A 19,741-nucleotide genomic window follows, 5' to 3' on the forward strand; every position below is an offset into this window, starting at 1 on the left:
GACATAACAAATATCTAGACGAGTGTTCACTAAGTACATTAATGATCCGATTATTTGTCTATAATATGTAGGATCAACAACCTCAAACTCATGTGCTTCAGTTTTGAGTTTATGAAGATTTGTCTCCATATGAAGATTTGTCTCCATAGGTATGGATAGTGGTTTGCAGTCCATCATGCCAAATCTATTCAATATGTCAGTGGTATATTTCCCTTGATTTAGGAAAATGTATTCTCTCTTTTGTCTTACTTCTAATCCCAAGAACTAGTGTAGAAGCCCTAAATCTTTCATTTTAAATTCAGCTACGAGGTCTTGCTTACATTTGATAATGAGATGGTCTTCACCTATAATCAGAAGATAATCAACATAGACAGCTAGTATTAACATGTCTCCCTCTTATCTCCTAAAGTATATATTGGGGTTTGCTTCATTTCTTGAATACCTTAGTTTGGTAAGGTAGCTATCTATTCTTTCATACTAGGCTCGGGGTGCTTGTTTAAGACCATAAAGGGCTTTCTTCAGTTTGTATACATGTGACTTTTTCTTGTGGATAACAAACCCTTTTGGCTGTTCCAAGTATCCTTCTTCATTAATAACTCCATTCATGAATGCCGTCTTTACATCCATCTGATATACCTTCCAACCTTTGGATGTAATTATTGCAAGTATAGTTCTGACAGATGTGTACCGAGCAATTGGAGAAATGTTTCATAGTAGTCGATCCCTTCCTTTTGTGAGAACCCTTTGGCCATAAATTTGGCTTTGTGTTTCTCAATACTGCCATCAGGTGCCTGCTTGATTTTGAATAATGATCTTAAGGAGACAACAAATTTGTCTTTGGGTCTTGGCACAATATCCCAAATATTGTTTTTTATAATAGATTGATATTCCTCAATCATGGCATCTTTCCAGGCTTGAGGTTTTAGAGCTTCTTCAACATCAGAAGGTTCAGACTTTGTGGATTCATTTATGTGAGTAACATAACATGAATGATTTCTTGTCCTCTTGATTTCTCTAAGTACTTCATCAAGTACCACATTGTTTTCTTCAAACATTTTTCTTGCCCATAAAGGTCTTTTCTTTTTAAGTGGATTTGAATTTTCTTCAGGATTAGATGCAGTGGGTCCATTATCTTCTATGCCACTCTCCCTCTCAATCATAGAACTTTCATCATTTTCAGGAATGGAATCATCATTAGGTTCTTCTATATCTTTAGAAGTTTTGAATGCAGTGTCTTCCTCAAACTTGACATCTCTACTGATTTCAATTGTTCTTGATCTTAGCACATATACTCTATAGGCTTTAGAAGAATCACTATAGCCAATGAATATGCCTTTCTTCCTAGATGGCTCTAGTTTAGTTCTTTTCTCCTTAGGAATGTGGATATATATTGGATAACCAAAGATTTGAAGATGACTTAGGTCAAGTTTGTTTCCTGAGAAAACTTCTTTAGGAGTTATGTTTTCCAGAATTGCATGAGGACATCTGTTTTGAATATATACAACAATATTAGATGCTTCAGCCCAAAATGATGTATGTAGTTTTTGATCATGCATCATTGCTTTAGTTGCTTCAATGGTAGTTTTTTTTTTCTTTTTTTTTTCTTTTTGCTACCCCATTCTGTTGAGGGTTATATGGTACAATAGACTCCCTCTTAATCCCAATAGATATATACAAAAATCTTTTAAGTTCTCGGAGATATATTCTCCTCCATTATCAAATCTTAAAATTTTGATCTTAGTTTGGTTTTCAACTAAAGCTTTGAATTCTTTAAATTTGAGGACCTCATTTGAATCTTTTAATTTAAGAAAATATATCTAGGTTTTCCTAGAAGTCATCTACAAAGATGATGTAGTATGAAAATCCTCCCAATGAAGGTACTGACATGGGTCCACATAGGTCAGTATGAATGAATTCAAGAATCCTCTTAGATTTATGTTCACTGGAATGGAAAGGAGTTTTAGGGTTCTTTCCTAATGCACATCCTTTATATATTCCTTCATGTTCAAGCTTAAGGTTGGGTAGACCTTTTACAATTTTCTCTATAGAAGGTAATGCTCTAAAGCTTAAATTACCTAGTCTCCTATGCCAGATCTCATTTGTCTTTCCAGTTTCATGATGTAGTGCTAGGTTTGTGGAATTACAAAGTTTGTATAAAACTTCCTTCTCTAACTCCAATAGAAATAACATTTTTAATGTTTGAATTCTTTGTCCAGCACAACACTTTGTTTTCTTGAAAAGAAATTCGATATCCTTGATCTGCTAGACTGGATATAGAGATAATATTTCTTTTGATTCCACGAACAAATAGGACATCTTTTAGGTACAAATTAGCTCCGGTACTTAGTTGTACTGAACAGGTCTCAATTCCTTTCATAGGGTAAGTGGAGTTGTTGCCTATTTCACTACTTCAGTTGAATACTCTTCAAGAGTCTCAAATTTATCTCTAAATCTGGTTATATGTATGGAAGCTCCACTGTCAACTATCCAAGTGGTTTTATTGGAGTTTATCTCCCTAGATGGGGCAAGGTAGAATAATGAATATTTTTCATTCTTGTCTTCTACTTCCTTGACTTCGGCCATGTTGACATGATTTTTCTTCATTTCTGGACAACGCATGTGAGTATGTCCAAACTTGTCACATTTATAACATTGAACTTTTGACAGGTCTCTTTTCTTATAGGTTTTCTTCCATCTCTTCATTTTGAATTTTCCCTTTTTATTGCTTGAATTTATATGCAATGCTTGAATCTCTTCTTCTTTGTTAGACATGATACCTCTTGAGATTAATTGAGCCTCTTCTTTGGTACATTCATTTTTGAGTTGATCAAATTTGGGTATAGATGAGGACTGATGCATTGAATAAATGATTCCCATGATATTGGTAGTCCTGTAAGAGCTATTAGAGATAATTTGACATCTTCAACATTGTTTCCAATGGTAGAGAGTTGATCTCTTAATTCAGAAATTTTGGAGAAGTAGGAGGTGATTGTATCTCCTTCGTCCATCTTGATGCTTAGGAGTTGTTTTAATGTAAGCAATCTGCTTTCATTGTTTATATCAAATGTGTCTTGAATAGTTTTGAACACATCATAAGTGGTTGTAAGTTTTGCTATTGATGGAAGAATATGATCTTTAACTCCATCAATGATAATTTTCTTGGCCTTATTATTCCGTCTTTACCAAGTTATCAATTCTGATTCATCTTTAGGTAATTCCTTGTTTTCCTCTATAAAATGACTCCAATTCAAGTTCTTGAAGTATTGCTGTGATTAAAATTTTACATGAAATGAAGTTAGAGGCCCTTTCCAGTCTATCCTCAACTCTTATATTGTTTACCATGGTTGTTATAGAAAAGAAATATTTCAGTGCTATTGAATCAGCAGCAGTCGAATAAAGCTTGTTCTACCAGCCAAGCTTTGATACCATGTAAGGAAATGAATATAGGTAGAGTTTAACCTCTGATTCAGTGGTCTGATTTACTGTGAATAAGTACTCTTACACAACCTTCTATTCAGCAATAGTACAATGGCTGAAGTATGTAGTGCGTCAAGATTATTCTGATCTATTACTCTTGTGTTCAAACTAAGCAATGGATAATACTGATATTGTTCTTTGTTTATTGCAGGTATATCATATGCAGATCGCTAGTAATAATATGTGTATTATATGTTTCTAGCGACCCACAACACTCAATATATATACATGTTGAATGGGCAGTCTCATGTAGAAATATGGCTCTACGTGTCCCTTGTCCGAGGGACACGTAGAGCCATCTCTTTACATAAGGCATCCCTTTCCAAAACATAATTAACAAAGCTATCATAATCATGATCGCTGATGGCATACAAAATGAGCCTGATTTCCATTGCCTACGATAGCAATATATTCACAGATTGTACACAATCTTTAGTCATGATTATGTGTAGATCGAATGTGACAGTTACACAATTTGATCGTCTTGCATCTTGGGTCAAACACTACCAAGATCAGATTGAACCATCTGAATAATCATTTGATACTGATATACAAACATATATATATATATATATATATATATATATATATATATATATATTCTGAGCACTAACTAGTCCAAATATCCGACTGATGCTATACATTCAACATGTTCAAGTTCACCACCAGCTGATGCTGGTCGTAGAAAGAGGCTAGTGCATCAATAAGCCTCTGGAGCCCCTCTAGAGAGGATGCAAGAAGAATCACATCATCGGCGAACAGAAGAATGGAGATCAGAACTTGGTGCAAGTAGCAGGCATCATTGGGGAGTGAAGCCTCACGGAGAAAGGCCTCGAGTTCATCAATATAGATATCAAATAACGTAGGGGAGAGAGGGCAGGCTTGCTTCACTTCGACGGTGTTTTGAATCGGAACAGAGTAGCCCTTAGGTGTTGTAAATCTGCCAACCACAGTCTCATAGAGTCTCATAATCGCTGTCACAAGAATATTTGAAATACTAATGTCTCTGAGTCTTTGGAAAAGGGTCCCCCGAGGTACGGATTCAAAAGCCTTACGAAAGCCTACAAAACTACAATAGACTTTTGCAGCACGATGCCAAGCCTCCTCAATTATAGCCCACAAAGTCGAAATGTAATCCATATTCTGGTAATCAGTATAGAACCCCGCTTGCCTTCTAGCACGACACTGTCTCTTGTCAAGTTGTTTGGTAAGAGCAATGTTCAGGATTGTGGCATAAAGCTCCACAAAGGTATGCCCAATTTTGATGGTCCTATAGTTGTTGAGGTTTGATACCAACCCGGACATGTAAATCAGGTATATCACGTGTCTCGACCAAGAATTAAGAAACCCAATGCACACCACTCTGTTAAAGAGAAAAGAATCAGATGAATGGGCTGCTAGCTAGGGATATCATAAAGAGTGGAGGCACGGGAAACTAGAGAGTGCCAGTCGAGAGTGGAAGACAGTGGAGGGTGGTGGAGGAACAAGGTACGCCAAAAAGATATCGGGTCACAAGCAAGCATATTGTAGAGTAATCTACATTGCGAAGCCACGAGCAACCGCTTCTTGTGACGTAGAAGGCAGTGGTACAAAGAGCGCAACTGAGTATAAGAGGGGGAATGAGCAACAAAGGAAGCACACAGGGAGCGGTGGAAGGATTTACGTTCAACATCATACCAAAGGTTCATGGGATAGGATTTACGACTAATGTGGCCTAGGGGGGGAGGTGTGGTGAAGGATGGAGAGGAGGGCGGACTCCTGGATACTAGTAACCACCAAGTCAAATAAGGACAAACCTTGAGAGGAATTAGTGAAGCGGTCGGGGGGGGAGAAGGCTTTTGAGGTGGAAGGCGAAGAGGTAGCAATCACATTCAGAGAAACAAAAGGTGGTACGGGGGCTCAAGGGTGAGAGCAGGGGGTGGAGCCGGGGTGAAGACAGAGGGGTGAAGCGGGCAACAAGGTTGAGAATGGAGTGGTAAGCCAAAGCGGGGCGGTGAAGCGGCTAATGGAGGGAATAACAGAGGCAGGTGTGAGGACGTAGTTGACCACACTCGCACCTCCATAATGAGGGCAACAAGTGAAAGTCCTCGAGCTCGGGAAGTAAGGGAGGCTATTTAGGATCAACAGTCTGAAGACTCATAGAACTGGAGGAGATGACGATTGTAACAAGAAAGGGGCCTAAGGCAGTCCAGAGAGTGGTGCTGAAAACCCATACTGGTTAGATCAGTCTCCCTCTGAAGTATAGTCATGTAGAGGAGTCTGAAGATCTCTGGTCCGTGCATTGAAGTCCCCTAAAATGATATGTCCTTTGAGATGCACTCGTGCAAATCGGAGAAGGGATTTCTATCCACAAGACTATGGATGGCATACAGAGAGGTGGCCAGTAGGGAATAACAAACAACTATGAAGATGTCTCTGAGACGGTGATCAGTGTGGCTGATTTGGATCCACATAAATCTGGCAGAGGTGTCAGAGTGGACAATAGTAGTGACACTGAAGAGGTCGTCTCTGATCAAACAAGCCACACCACTGGAACCACAAGCACTGCCGGATGCACAAACCTCTTCCCTACAGATAGAAAGCCATTGGTACCCAACAAACACTGGAAGAGGGCGGACTAGATTCTCAAAAGTCTCTGTGACAACCAAAATATTTGTTGAACCCATCGCATTCAAAAATAGGTTAGGTAATGACTAAAGAGTACCATTACCATTCCAACAGTTGACATTGAGAGAATCGGAGAAAGTTTCTCCACCATGTGATTGCTAGTGAGATCCTCATTTGGCATGAAGAGTCTGTCGCTTTTCCCATCTGCTAGGAGGGGAGTCCTGAATAATAGCTCTGAGGTTTTGGATCACAGTCCACATACTAGCACGCCTTGCCTCCACAACCAAACCCCTCGAGTGTCACAGCTTGGCAACTTGTGCTTTAGTGAGGTCCTCATCTAAAAAGATCGTCGAAGAGGGAATAACTTCGTCTTCGATCTAAGGACCCTTAACCTATCGAAAAGTGACAGGAATCGTAGAAAAGGGTACCATTTTGTCCCACCCAACCCCTGTCTAAAGTGATATAAAAAATGCCAAGCTGGTCAACACGAAAGCACTATCTAATTGTCATAGGGTCTATAGTGACAGTAGACAGGCCCTAAACTCTGAGGTTAAGCTCATGGGCACACCTCCAATGCTTCTCGAATCTGTCCCAGTACAATCTTCTCAACACCCACTAAGGGAGAAGAATTGGGATTGGTGCAAATAGAGGCCCAAGATTTGGCCTTCTCCTCAGTTTTAGATAGAAGGGAAGTGTGCTTGGTCACAAGATCATACTGTTATTTTTTAAAGGTGTCAAGGTCTCCTAAGTGCACAATGACTGTGTCAAAGTGTTTTTTGATGTCCGATGTTTCGGAGAGGAGAGTGGCCGAGGAATTGGAGATGGCAGATGAGTTGGATTCAACTTGCAATTTGATAGCTGCAATGGTCTTTGAGATTTCACAGATAGTATCTCTCAAGCAATGATTTTCTGCTTCCAATTTTAGCATTCTATCATACAGTCTCTGGTATGTTAAAGAGGGTGTGGGAATAGCAGCCGTAGAGAGCATCGAGACAGAGCCAACCATTGCCTCCGAACTTCCCATTGGGTCACAAAGAGTGTCGGAGATGCTAGACGGAAGTAATAAAAATAAACAACAACAGAGTTACTACAAAACCACATAAGCATGCAACATATAGGTTCTATAATAATAGTAACAAGAGCAGCCCTCTAAAACGCACACAAATACAATAGCACACTTGGAACTGCAGGTAAGTACTCAAACAAACTCTAGTATAAACGACACCCGCAACAGAATTAGTAACGACCAAGAAGGTGATTTGAATAGTGGAAATTGCAAATAAACCCAACTGATTTCCAAAATTTGTTATTCACTGTTGTAAACAATAGCTAAAAGAATAGGTGAAGGAGTACACGCAACAACTAACGTGAGAGTGCAGCAGAGGAAAAATGCAGGGGTTAGTAAGTCAAGCAAACAACCAACACATGCTTTGTGTGAGAGTGTAGTAGAGGAAAACAGAAATGCGGGGGTTTGTCGAGTAGAGCACACAATCAACATGCGGGAAAGAGACCAGCAAACAAGCACAAAAAGAGCCACTGCCAAAGGAGAACAAACACCTGTGACAAGGATGAACACGAGACCAGGAACATTGCAAATGTACATGCATGGAAACAAGGGCACCAACGAAATGGATGAACGCCAAACTAGGAAAACACTGCAGATGCACACAAAAAACAAGGGTGACGCTCGATGGAGCCATGATCCAAATCCAGAGCGCATGCAAGGTTGTAGGAATGGCATTCAAGACTAGTTGTACATGGGAGTTCAGTAGGAGTCATCGCGATAATAAAGAACAAACTAAATATAGTATATCTCCGAAACCTTAATTTTTATTACTGGGATTAAGAGGGACTATAGTGTTTCATATAATCTTCAACTAAATGGGATAGCAGAAAGGAAGAACATGACCATAGTAGAAGCTGCTAAAGCTATGATGCATGATCAGATCCTTCATACCTCATTTTGGGCAGAAGCCTAACACTGGATTTTACATTCAAAATAGATGTTCTCACTCTAGTCTTGACAACATAACTCCTGAAGAAGCTTTTTCTAGAAAGAAGCATGACTTAAGTCACTTAAGAATATTTGGTTGCCTAGTCTATATTCACATTCCTAAGGAGACAAGATCAAAACAAGAACAATCAAGAAAGAAAGGGATATTTGTTGGATATAGTGAATCCTCTAAGGCTTACAAGATGTATGTCCCTGCTGAAAAAATAATCAAATTAAGCAGAGATGTAACCTTTGAAGAGGACAACATTCAAAACATCTAAAAACATTAGTGAGACAAATGATGAGTCACCTCAAGAAATTGAAAAGGATCCTGACACTTGACTTCAAAGGGAGATACTTATAGAAAATAATGAACCTATGAACTCTACTCCCTAACCTCTTGAGCCTGCTAATAATAGAAAAAGACCACTTTGGGCAAGGAAAGTTCTTAAAGAAGCAGAAAATTATTTTACACAAAGGCAAATTTAGAGAAAGCAAGAAGTCACACAAATTATGTCACTCTAATGAGCAAACTTATTAGGTCTAAGCCTTCAAATACTGAAGAAGCACTAAAACATTAAGTTTGGAAGGATGCCATGATTAAAGAGTCAATCCATTCTAAAGAACGATGTTTGGGACATTGTGGCCAAGCGCAAAGGAAAATCAGTTGTCTCATCCAAATGGCTATTTAAAATCAAACACATAATAGATGGAAGTATTGAAAAATACATTGCTAGATTTGTTGCCAGAGGCTTCTCCCAAAGGCATGAATTGATTACGAAGAAACATGTGCCCTCGTTGCTAGGTGCACTTCAGTAAAGACTATAATTGCTATCACTGCCTCAAAAGGATGGAAGATATACCAGATGGATGTAAAGATTGCATTTCTGAATGGTATTATAGTAGTGGAAGTGTTTCTAGAGCAACCTAAAGGCTTTATTATTCATGATAGCACTTCCTTCAGATTGAAGAAGGCTCTCTATGGCCTCAAACAAGCCCCTAGAACCTGGTATGAAAGGATAGACAATTATCTTACCAAGTTGGGTATCTCCAAAAATGAAGCAGATCCTTACCTCTATTTCAAGGTAACAAATGGTGATATATTGATCCTTGTTCTTTATGGTGATGATTTACCAATGACAGGTGATCATTTCATTATGAAATGCAAACAAGATCTTGCTTTTGAATTTGATACGAAGGTGTTGGTTCTCAAAACCCCAGATTAGAAATCCAAGAGCCTGCCACTTCTCCGATAGAACTTCTCAATCAGTTCTGGCCAATGAATGGGAATACCTCTCGATTCCCTTGCACTTCAAGTTCCGCTACACCTAGGCTGGTAGACCTTCTTCTCAAGTGCTGAATGTCTGGTTTAAGGCTTTTCTATAGCAAATTTAAGCTTCTGGAGTTCTTTGGCTGGCAAGGTCCTCGAACTCGATCATAATGAAAATTGGATGTTGGATAATAGTAGAATGTTTTGTATAAGATTCTAAAAATGGATAATGGATATGTTGCTTGTAGAAGGAACATATAGATTTTTTGACTTCAATAATAGAAAGACTAGTGCCTCTGCTCATCTGGGCATTAGAGTCAACATCAATGAATTATCATGTACAACTTTATATAATGCTTTACACACTTTACTACCAACAATTAAATAATCGAGATGCGACAAATCAAATATTATGCAATCTTAAATTAGTCCAGATTGAATTTTAACTCCTCTGGCAGAGAGACAAACTGGATACAAATACGAAAATGATCTGATATTTCACAATATCTGTAATGATCCAATTTAAAATGCGAAATGACCATGTCCACTTGTTTGACATTTAAATTGTAAACAGAATTCCAAAAAAAATAATTACAAAGGATGATTCACCTGTAGTTTAAATCTTCACACCTTTAATAATAAACAAAGAACATTTTATTTTATTATTGAAATGAAATAATAGAATTTTTATTACAAAGTCATAATCAGCTCCTTATACCTCCATACAATAAATAAACATAAAATAATTTTTCCTCAGAGAATAAAAAATGTTCGGATATGTCTTCTGAGAATATGGATGTGAATGTTCGAATCTTTTTTTTTTTTTTTTTTTTTAATATATCCCCTTCTCATATCCTACAACTCCTATATATATCTTTTAAGTTTGAAATTGTGACTTTTCAAAATGAAAAGCCATGTTGCTTTTCTTTTAATTAATCACATTCCTTTATTGTTATTGTTATTTTACTTGATTATTATCGGGGATAATAAATTAAAACATTTTCCCCCTGAAGCGGACCTTTTGGAAGAATAGTATATCACTAAAATGTGGGCACACTGTATTTCCGAATAATATCAATGTCGAAGAGAAAGGTTTCTAGAATCGCACAAATGTATGTATTTTCTCGTCAAAGATTGCCTGGGAGAGACATCGCCTCAAATCCATCACCGGTATCATCTTCTTAACCAGCAGAAGTCGCGTATAGAATATGGAAACATAGCATGCCCGTATTCCTTTTTACTACACGCAGACACATGAATTTCCTTTATTTTTGACAAGGCTCCGGAATTCATGTTCGGACATAATTTTTAATTTGTTTGTATGGACCCGATTCTCTATTACCGTTCATACTCTAGCACTCTCCTTTTCTTTGACATCGGAAGTTTTGTCTTCAGAACCAATACCATCTTTACATGCTCTTGTCAATCCCTCAATATTTGGTATTGGCTATTGTTATTACTTCCTTTATGACCTCCAAACATCTGCAAGTCTGTTCATTGCAAGACCATGGTTCTTGAAAGAACCTATTCTTGACATCTGGGGCCATGTCCACGGCCTGCATAATAGATTAGCGTGATACCATAGTGATTCGTGACACCATATTCAGTACTGGATTCAACTTATGTAACTTTGACTTCCCCTTTTACTTTCCATTGTGCTTGTGCTTTTTATGGCTTCCATATAGATCAATTTGTATTGCTATACATTGAAGATTGGATGGCTGCCAAAAAAGAAGTAATGTTCTTGAGAAGTGGCTTGTTAGTTAGGTGCTGTAGGTCGTCATATCCTCTACTTTTTAGTGTATTGTATTATAGGTGGAATATGAAAGACGCGGAATGAGAGGCACAGTCTCTAGTTCGTGTGGAAAAGACTCTTCTGATCACTTCAATCGGATTGATTCTCTGTGAACCTTCAGCTCTATTACAATGCACTCATATGCTGAGGTAAGTCATTTGAGCCACGACATACCCAATGAATCTAAGAGAGTAGGGACATAGTCTTTAGTGTGACATGTTTCTAGAATAGGAAACATAGGAGCTTTATCAAGTAAACCTCTATCTGCATTCAAGTTAGAAAATGGAAGCCAATGCAATGGTGAAACATCTATCCCTGCTATCCATAGTTTGTTCATGATATCCTGGTTGCCATCATATCCACTGTGCACGCATGTTCAAGATCTTCATCGTAATATGCTTTTTTTAGGTCTACTCCTATAAGAGAGGATAAAATGATGATGAAAAGCAATGTGAAAAGTATTTAAAATGGAAGCCCCAATTTGTGAAAATTAAGGTTCCATCAGAAGGACCTGGGTTTCCTGCATTATCTCATGGGACTAGAAGTATGGTAAGAAGATAAGTTAAAAGATGCAGCCTTTGTGTCGGAATTACCCAATCCTACTCTCTATCGACAAATAATTGGATCCTTAATGTATTTGGTGAATACCAAGCTAGGCATTTGTTATGCTACAAATGCTCTAATTCAGTTCGTGTGTGAACCTAGGAAAAAGCATCATGTAACAACAAAACATATCATGAGGCATCTACATGGAACTATTGGACTTGGATTAAATTATGATAATGTTGATATACGTCTACATGGATATTCAGACTCAGATTGGGTTGGCAGTGCAGTTGATCGTAAAAGTACCTCAAGATGATGTTTCAGGTTAGTTACTACCATGATACCTAGTTCAACATATATAATTTTAGTTGCACATAGCTCTATGGAAGTCGAGTAAATTGCAACATACATGTTGATATGTGGTGACTGATCAATAATTTTTTATTTATGGTTGACTTGTCGAGGATTTTTGAGTTGACTCGTCAACCATTTTGCAAGGTTGACTTGTCAAGGGTTTTTTGTATTTTAGGTTAACTTGTCAAATTATCTAGCCCTAATTTTGCAAGTGGCAAAAGCTTGTATAAAATGGCTTAGGGTTAGAGTTTTCATGGTGTGTGATGGGATCATATGTTCTTGTAGTGATATTGATATGTAAGGGATTACAGGTTGTAATCGCTGGAAAATAAGAATATTGGACTTGCTGTTTGGTGGACGTAACCCAGGGATTGGGTGAACCACGTTAAATCTTTGTCTTGTGTTCTCTTCTGTGTGATTTATTATTTTTTGATATTGGGTATATTTGCATGTAATTCTTATTTCTGTCTTGTTAATCCTAACAATACATGGGAGCTCGAGAAGCAATATGGTTGAGCAAATTACTGGTAGGATTGTTTGGACAATCCGTGGGCCCCAGTGTTATACACTGTGCCAATTAGAGTTGTTTAAAACTTTCAGTAAATCCAGTGTTTCATAACAGATCAAAACATATTGAGATCCCCTACCATTATATCAGGGATATGGTGGAAATAAATGTCATACAACTGAGATTTATTAGCACAAGTAAGAAAACTGCTTACATTCTTACCACGTCCCTCTCAAAATTAAAGATGTATCACTTCAGAGGTAAACTTGGTATGATTAAAATGTAATTACATTTTCTAAGGTTGAGTCTCAGTTAAATTTTTAATTAAAGGATAGATATGTGTATATTCTTTTTATCATATGAGTTACTACATGATTATGTGGAACACCATGAAAGGTGATGATCTTTCATTGATGTTTGATTTTGGTTACTATTGTAAGGTGATGATCTTAACAATAGTTTAACCTTCTATCATGATGGATATCATTTGGTTAATGTTTATGGAGATCATGATAGTATATATCTCTGTTGGTGTAAATAAGTATTTATTATTTACACTTAAGTTTACTTAGGTTAATGCATATTTTTATTATTTATTTATTAGTCACCTAGGAGTATGTGCACTCTTGTGAGTTGTCATGTTGACAACATAGGAGTCCGCACCTCTTTTATGCACATGTTGTCTACAACATAGGAGTTAGCACATTAATTAAGCACATGGTGTCTACAACCTTGTCATTCTTATCCAGTCATCTAGAATGGACGATAAGGCATGTGCTTAGTTGTCATGATGCTTATCTTATCTCCTGGTTCTTTCTAGAGACATTCTAGGTGCTTCCTGAGAGGCTTTTATATATAGGCACTCCTAGTGTGTTTGTACATATTGAATAGAGCAATGTATTAGGACATACTCTGATTAATTGATCATATCCATTTTTGGTCTACAGTTGTGCTTGTGTTGAGTTCTACGATCTTGGGTGAATTTTGCCCTAAGGCAAATTCTTACAATCTCTTATATAACTTTTGAAGTTACATTACTGAGATATGACATGGTGTATACTATGAGATGTAGTATAATTGGAGACACCATGTGCATAGATTTTCCTTGGTAGGCATCATGAGACTTGATGACAGTGCACATACCAAAGAAAACATAAGTATGGCAAATATCTTATGGTTGATATTCATGGATATATCATACATCTGATGATACTGTAGGGTAACATCTAAATGATTAGTCACACCAATTTCCAAATTATCATATTGGGATGATATCTATCTCCATTGCTCAAGAGAATAGTGTTTTGATCTTATAAACAATCCTCCCAAGCTAAGAGGGAGTGTTAGTGTGGTAGCTTTAGTCGAATTGATTTGATCAAGAGATAAATTGTTCTATTCAATCATTATGATTACTAGTTAATTATTATTATCTCTGATTAATAATCATTATATAAATCATATATACATAAAATAAAAGGTATTAAATCTGATCGTAATTTCTTAATAGAGCCACTTATGCATTTTTTGAGGAATATTCTTTCTTGAATAGATTTCCACGACAATCAACTTTCTAGATATCTATTCACTTTTAAATGCTTGAGTTGGTGTGTAAAATCATGGTGACTTTGATCAGGTTGCCATGTTCTTTGCAGTTAGACCCAATTGGTAGTCATGCTGCGATAGGCCAATGAAATTTGAGCATTTGTGTTCAGCTTAAGGAATTGGATGATTCATGTAATGTCCCAAAGGCCTCCCTAGTTGTATGATAACCAATGCCAACTCCGTGCGACTACTTCACCTTCAACGACAACTCGATATTTTCACACTACATCTGTACTAGCTCTGTACTAACTTTATACTACTTTTATACTAGTACTCTACCACCTCAACACTATCTCTATATTAGTACACTACTAGCTCTGAACCACTTCCATACCACCTTTATACTAGGCCCAGGCAACTTTGTACCAGCTTTTTACTAACTTTGTACCACCTCTGTACCATCCCTTACTAGCTCCTAATTCCACCATACGATGATATTCCACACAATGAATACTACACTATTTGTACTTGGATACCAAAATGCAAGTTGTGAATTAGATCACTAATGACAGGAAGATAGGTCTCAGTTGGAAATGAAGATTTGCACATGCAAGAGGAAATTCGTAACTAATTCAAATTACACCAATTAGATGTTTAATAGAACAAGATTGGACCAAGAGTAGAATAGGGTGAGGAGTTCTCCCATTGAACCTGCAAAACCCAATAGGGAGGATCTTTCATCTCCAAAATGGCAGATAATAAAACTCCAATAGGAATTCGCAGATACAAAGAACTTACCAAATTTGCATACCGACAATAACCCACAGACTGGTATTAAATACTCCTTTAGAGAAATTCCTGAGGGTTTGGAAAAGGTGTTGACACGACTAACACCTATGAAAATAAAATAAAAATGGCCCCCTTTATTAATTAATTAAAAAGTCCATTTATATTATAATATAAATTTTGGGACAATTAATTAAAATACGTTATCAAAATTGGGAACATTACAAATCCTTACCACTCAAAGATTGCTTCCCCTCAAGTAATTTGTCATCAGACCAAACGCCTTCAGCTCTAGGATCCCAAATCAAGCACAAACATTGAGAGCCATATCTGTTGAAATTTCCATGCTACAACACAATCGCATGCACACAAGTGGATGTAGGTGAGACAAGTAAATTGTTGTCAAGTTTTCACTTCTCCACTTTGATATATGCATTGCCACATTCAAAGTCACCAAGATCCCAAACAAGCCAATTATAAAACACATCCATGCTTCGATCCAAAGCTTTGCTGGCATCATGCTCATCAATCTCTTCTAGAATCTTATAACCTCGGTAAATCTTGCTGCTTCCATGAGGATTGTCTTGCATTAGCACGACTCCAACGCTTTCACCGAATGCATTGCACTCCACCACTGTCATTGTACCAATCAATATTGCCTTTGTACTAGTCAACATTGCCATTGTGCCAACTAACGTTACCACAGTGCTAATTGACATTACCATTGTATTAGTCAACATTGCTACTATACCATTTGGCACTGCTATCGTACTAGTGGGCATTGGCATTGTGCTAGTTAGTAGTACCGCCATCGTTCCAGTTGTTATTGCTAATATGCCAATTAGCACTTCCATAGTATCAACACTAGTACGATGCGAATTGGCACTACCAATGTGCCCATACCGGTTGCCACTTCCACCATGCCAGTCGACACTTACACCATACTAGTCAACGCTTCCATGACGCCAGACGACCTGCTACAGTACCCGTACTAGTTGACATTGCCACCATGCTAGTCGACAGTGCCACTGTATTTGTATTAGTCAACACTATCGCCATAAAAGTGAAGAGTAACTCTCCATCAAGCTTTTGTTGCTCCTATTGTCATGCGTAGAGTCATCAAATCCCATGGAAGCCAATCTAAAAAGACATCAGAGCTTTGATCCAAAATCTTCATTCAGTCATGCCCATAAAAAGGATCACTGGTAGTCTCTACTTCTCCATGTAGCGGATTGAACAATGCTGTCTTCTAGACAAGCTCCATGCAAGTATCTTTGTCAACCTTGATTTTGTCATGTAGGCTCAGGTGTTCTCCACTTGTAGGGGTAGCAACATATTCTTGCATATACTCGTGTGGCCCTTCATTTTCCTCATGTAGTGCATCACTCTTGTTCCATCACCAACTTCCTCACAGTTGTGTGAATGAGAATTTAACTTGTCGTCACAATCCTTATGCTTGAATAAATTATTGATCAATCTACATTCTGCAATAGAAGGAACACATGCTGGATTGCAAACAACTCATAGCATATATATTATAGGTTTAGATTATTTCCTCCATCCCTTCAATGAATGAAATCTGAAAGCTCTCCAAAGCAACTGAAACCTTATTATTGTTTGTGACCAATAAGTGATGAAACATATCGTGGATCAAATCTTGCAACTCAAGATCTAAGAGGAGGTTACTTTGATATTTGCACAATTCTCCAGTATTGTAAGTGTCTTGCCCGTTGGATCACCATGGTGCCATCAAGGCTCTAAAAGTTGTCAATGATAAAGTGTAATATCTCTATCATGGTGTTATCATCATATGGTGATCAAGGAGTTGAGATTCTTAAAATCTCACTTAGACATGTTGCAGTGGCCAACTTGATTTCCTTTTCATGGCGTCTCAACAAATTGGGTTGTCCTAAGGTGTCCTTAATCGGAGCAAGGATCCTTTGTATAAATCTTGAAGGAGATTGGTCCGCCATACACATACTTACAATATATCAAGAGGAAGGCCAATACTATCATTGAGCTCTTTGCTGATCTTTTTTAGCTCCTCCAACCACAACTTTCCATGGCTGCTAGATGCCATAGTGTGATCCAAATTCCAAAATCTCTCAATCACCCAACGAGCTGGCAAGATCACCAACTTTTATACCACTGTAATGTCCTGAAGGCCTCCTCAGTCTATCATGACCAATGCCAACTCTATTTGACTACTTCACCTTTGGCGACAACTCGATACCTATATACTACCTTTGTACTAGCTCCATTAGCATTGTACCACCTCTGCAGTACCTCTATACTGGTACCGTGCCAGCTATGTAGCACCTCTATACCACCTTCATACCAACTTTGTATTAGCTCTGTACCACATTCGTGCTAGCTTCATACAACCTCCATAACAATTTTGTACTACCTCCTAATTCCATTATACGATGGTCTTTCTGCACAATGAATACTATGTTATCTGTACTCGGATACATAAATGTAAGTTGTGGATTAGATCACCAATGACATGAAGGTAGATCTTAGATGGAAATGAAGATTCACACATGCAAGAGGGAATTTGTAAATAATGATAACACTCCAGATTACATCAATTGGATGTTCAATACAACAGGATTGGACCAAGAGCAAAATAGGGTGAGGAGTTCTCCCATTGAAACTACAAAACCAAATAGGGAGGATTTTTCACCTTTGAAATGGCAAATAACATAAGTCTCACTAGAATTCGCGAATACAAAGAAAATACCAAATTTGAATACCAACAATTACCTACAAGTAGGTAGTACTCCTTCGAAGAAACTCCCATGGTTTACAAAAGGTGTTGACATGACCAACGCTTATGAAAAAAAAAAAATGGGCCCCTTTATTAATTAATTAAAGTTCCTTTTATATTATTATTTAAACTATGAGACCATTAATTAATCAAGATACTAAAGAGGAAATTTTACTTGAAGATGTTACATCCCAAATTTTTTACCTAGTTTTAAATTTGCTTATAGCCATTGGATTTAACGGATTCTTTTTTCATGATCATGTGAAGTAGGTAGTTATTTATATCCGTTGTATTAACTATTAATGAAGATGGTCGTTAACCATTAATTGTTATAAGATGTTTAGCAATTGCTTGATTTTGGAATTATGGTTAATAATTTAAATTCTTTTAAATGTTTATATGAAAATTATTATGGAATTGTTATTATGGTGGAAGTGTTTTCACGGGTGATTGCAGGAGAAGATGAAAGGGGGGGGGGGGGGGGCGAAGCATTGCTAAATGGGATCATTGGAATGAGATACTTGCTTAGTCTAGTCAACAAGATTGATAGGTATGACCTTAAACTTCTTTGCTAAGGACCTAACGACTTGATCACAGGATACATCTGTGGGACCTGCATGAGCTATTAAATAAATAACTTAAGAAACATAAAATAATTGAATTAAAATATAAAACGTACCTCAAAGGATTTAACATGATTTTTAACCATATATATATATATATGTACGTACATATAGATATAAAAATGAAGTGACACCGTTAAATTATTTTCTTATAATAAAACAATACCACCTCACTAATATATTACATGTACATACATAATAATAAATTATAACAATAATATTCGAATTATAACCTTCCAACTCTTTTATTTTATTTTATTATTTTCCTTGTTTATAATCGATTAAACACTTGGCAAATTTAATTGACAAATATTTTTATGTTACGGAAGCCAAGAAGTCACGACTCTTTTCTTTTAATTGAAGCCGTGTATGGAAGACAAACATCTTTTAAATACACTCGACTGCCTTGTTGAGCTACAATATATTCAGTAAAAACATTTCTACCTTTTCCACTCGATTGTCATACTCAAATCAACTCCTTTTAATCTCGACTCCTCCCTTATTCCGCCATTTTTTTTCATGCTCATAGTTTCGACTTCATACAACCTTTGAACCTCTGCTAAACTCAGAACTTTCTGCAGATTATAAGTGTTGCCGCTTTGTACATGGTGCCGTACATTTTTTTTTCTTTCTGAAGTTGAAGCTGCCTCTATACACTGAGAGATCAATTGAAGAAGGGCAGATATCTAGCGTCTAGCAAAGCTCAGGCAATTTCAGAAAATATACTAGGTTATGTGAATGATCATTTTTTCAATGTTGCTATGTTTCCTTCATAACTAGTAATGCTTTCCAATTCAATAACAATAGATTGCAAGTTATATTCATTTCTTGAATAATCATAGAAAAATGTTATTATAATTCTTAGTAAAGTACCAAGTCATGGAATCATAAATCATTTAGCAAATGGAAGTTAAAATACAAAGTTTTTTTTTTTTTTTGCAAGTCTTTAATCATAGAATGTGAAATGCTAGAAGCAACCATTTGCCATAAATTAACAAAGTTGATTGCTCTAAGAATCCGAACACCTAGGACTCACCGGCTGTATAGCCATGTAAAGGTGAAGAGGTGAGAATGATATCTGTAAGAACACGAAAGATGAAATCAGATATGGTTAAATAAATTATATAACCATATTTATTAGCTTATGCTCGTCCTTATAAATGTAACCTATTGTCAAGTCAAGCGGTGGTGATCGAGTCCTTGAACCCATCAGAAACCCTTGGCCAAAGTAGTTTAAAAGTGTGTTTGCCATCTATTGATCACTTGATGTCTATGGTACCAGTTATGTAGACATGTCTGTTTCATAACTGTGCGGACATTCTAAACACCAGGATGCTCGGGTGGTTGGACTAACAACATCCCAAGCCTGATCTCGAGGTAGGGAGGACCTTTCTAATTCAATAGATTGTGTGGGGATAAGTATGGTCCAAGGTTGGGAGGTTAAGCCTATGTCAATGCTTCTTCTCTTAC

The 19,741-nt window shown here is 37.1% G+C and overlaps 1 protein-coding gene across 4 annotated transcripts in view; it reads left to right on the top strand.

Annotated features, from left to right (window-relative positions):
• The window catches only part of LIP2 (lipoyltransferase 2), a 62,235-nt gene that overhangs the window by 25,821 nt on the left and 16,673 nt on the right, over positions 1–19,741 (top strand). The window contains exon 1 of one of the 4 annotated variants that reach the window (XM_089805502.1): positions 17,472–18,198. The exons of the other annotated variants lie outside the window; for them this stretch is intronic. The gene's annotated coding sequence lies outside the window, so the exon portion shown is untranslated. Of the gene's footprint in view, positions 1–17,471; positions 18,199–19,741 lie in introns of those variants that run through there. 4 annotated transcript variants of the gene reach the window in all.

The sequence above is a fragment of the Cupressus sempervirens genome, chromosome 10, assembly GCF_028749045.1.
Source record: "Cupressus sempervirens isolate cs-2001-9-10 chromosome 10, ASM2874904v1, whole genome shotgun sequence".
NCBI classification, from domain to species: domain Eukaryota; kingdom Viridiplantae; phylum Streptophyta; class Pinopsida; order Cupressales; family Cupressaceae; genus Cupressus; species Cupressus sempervirens.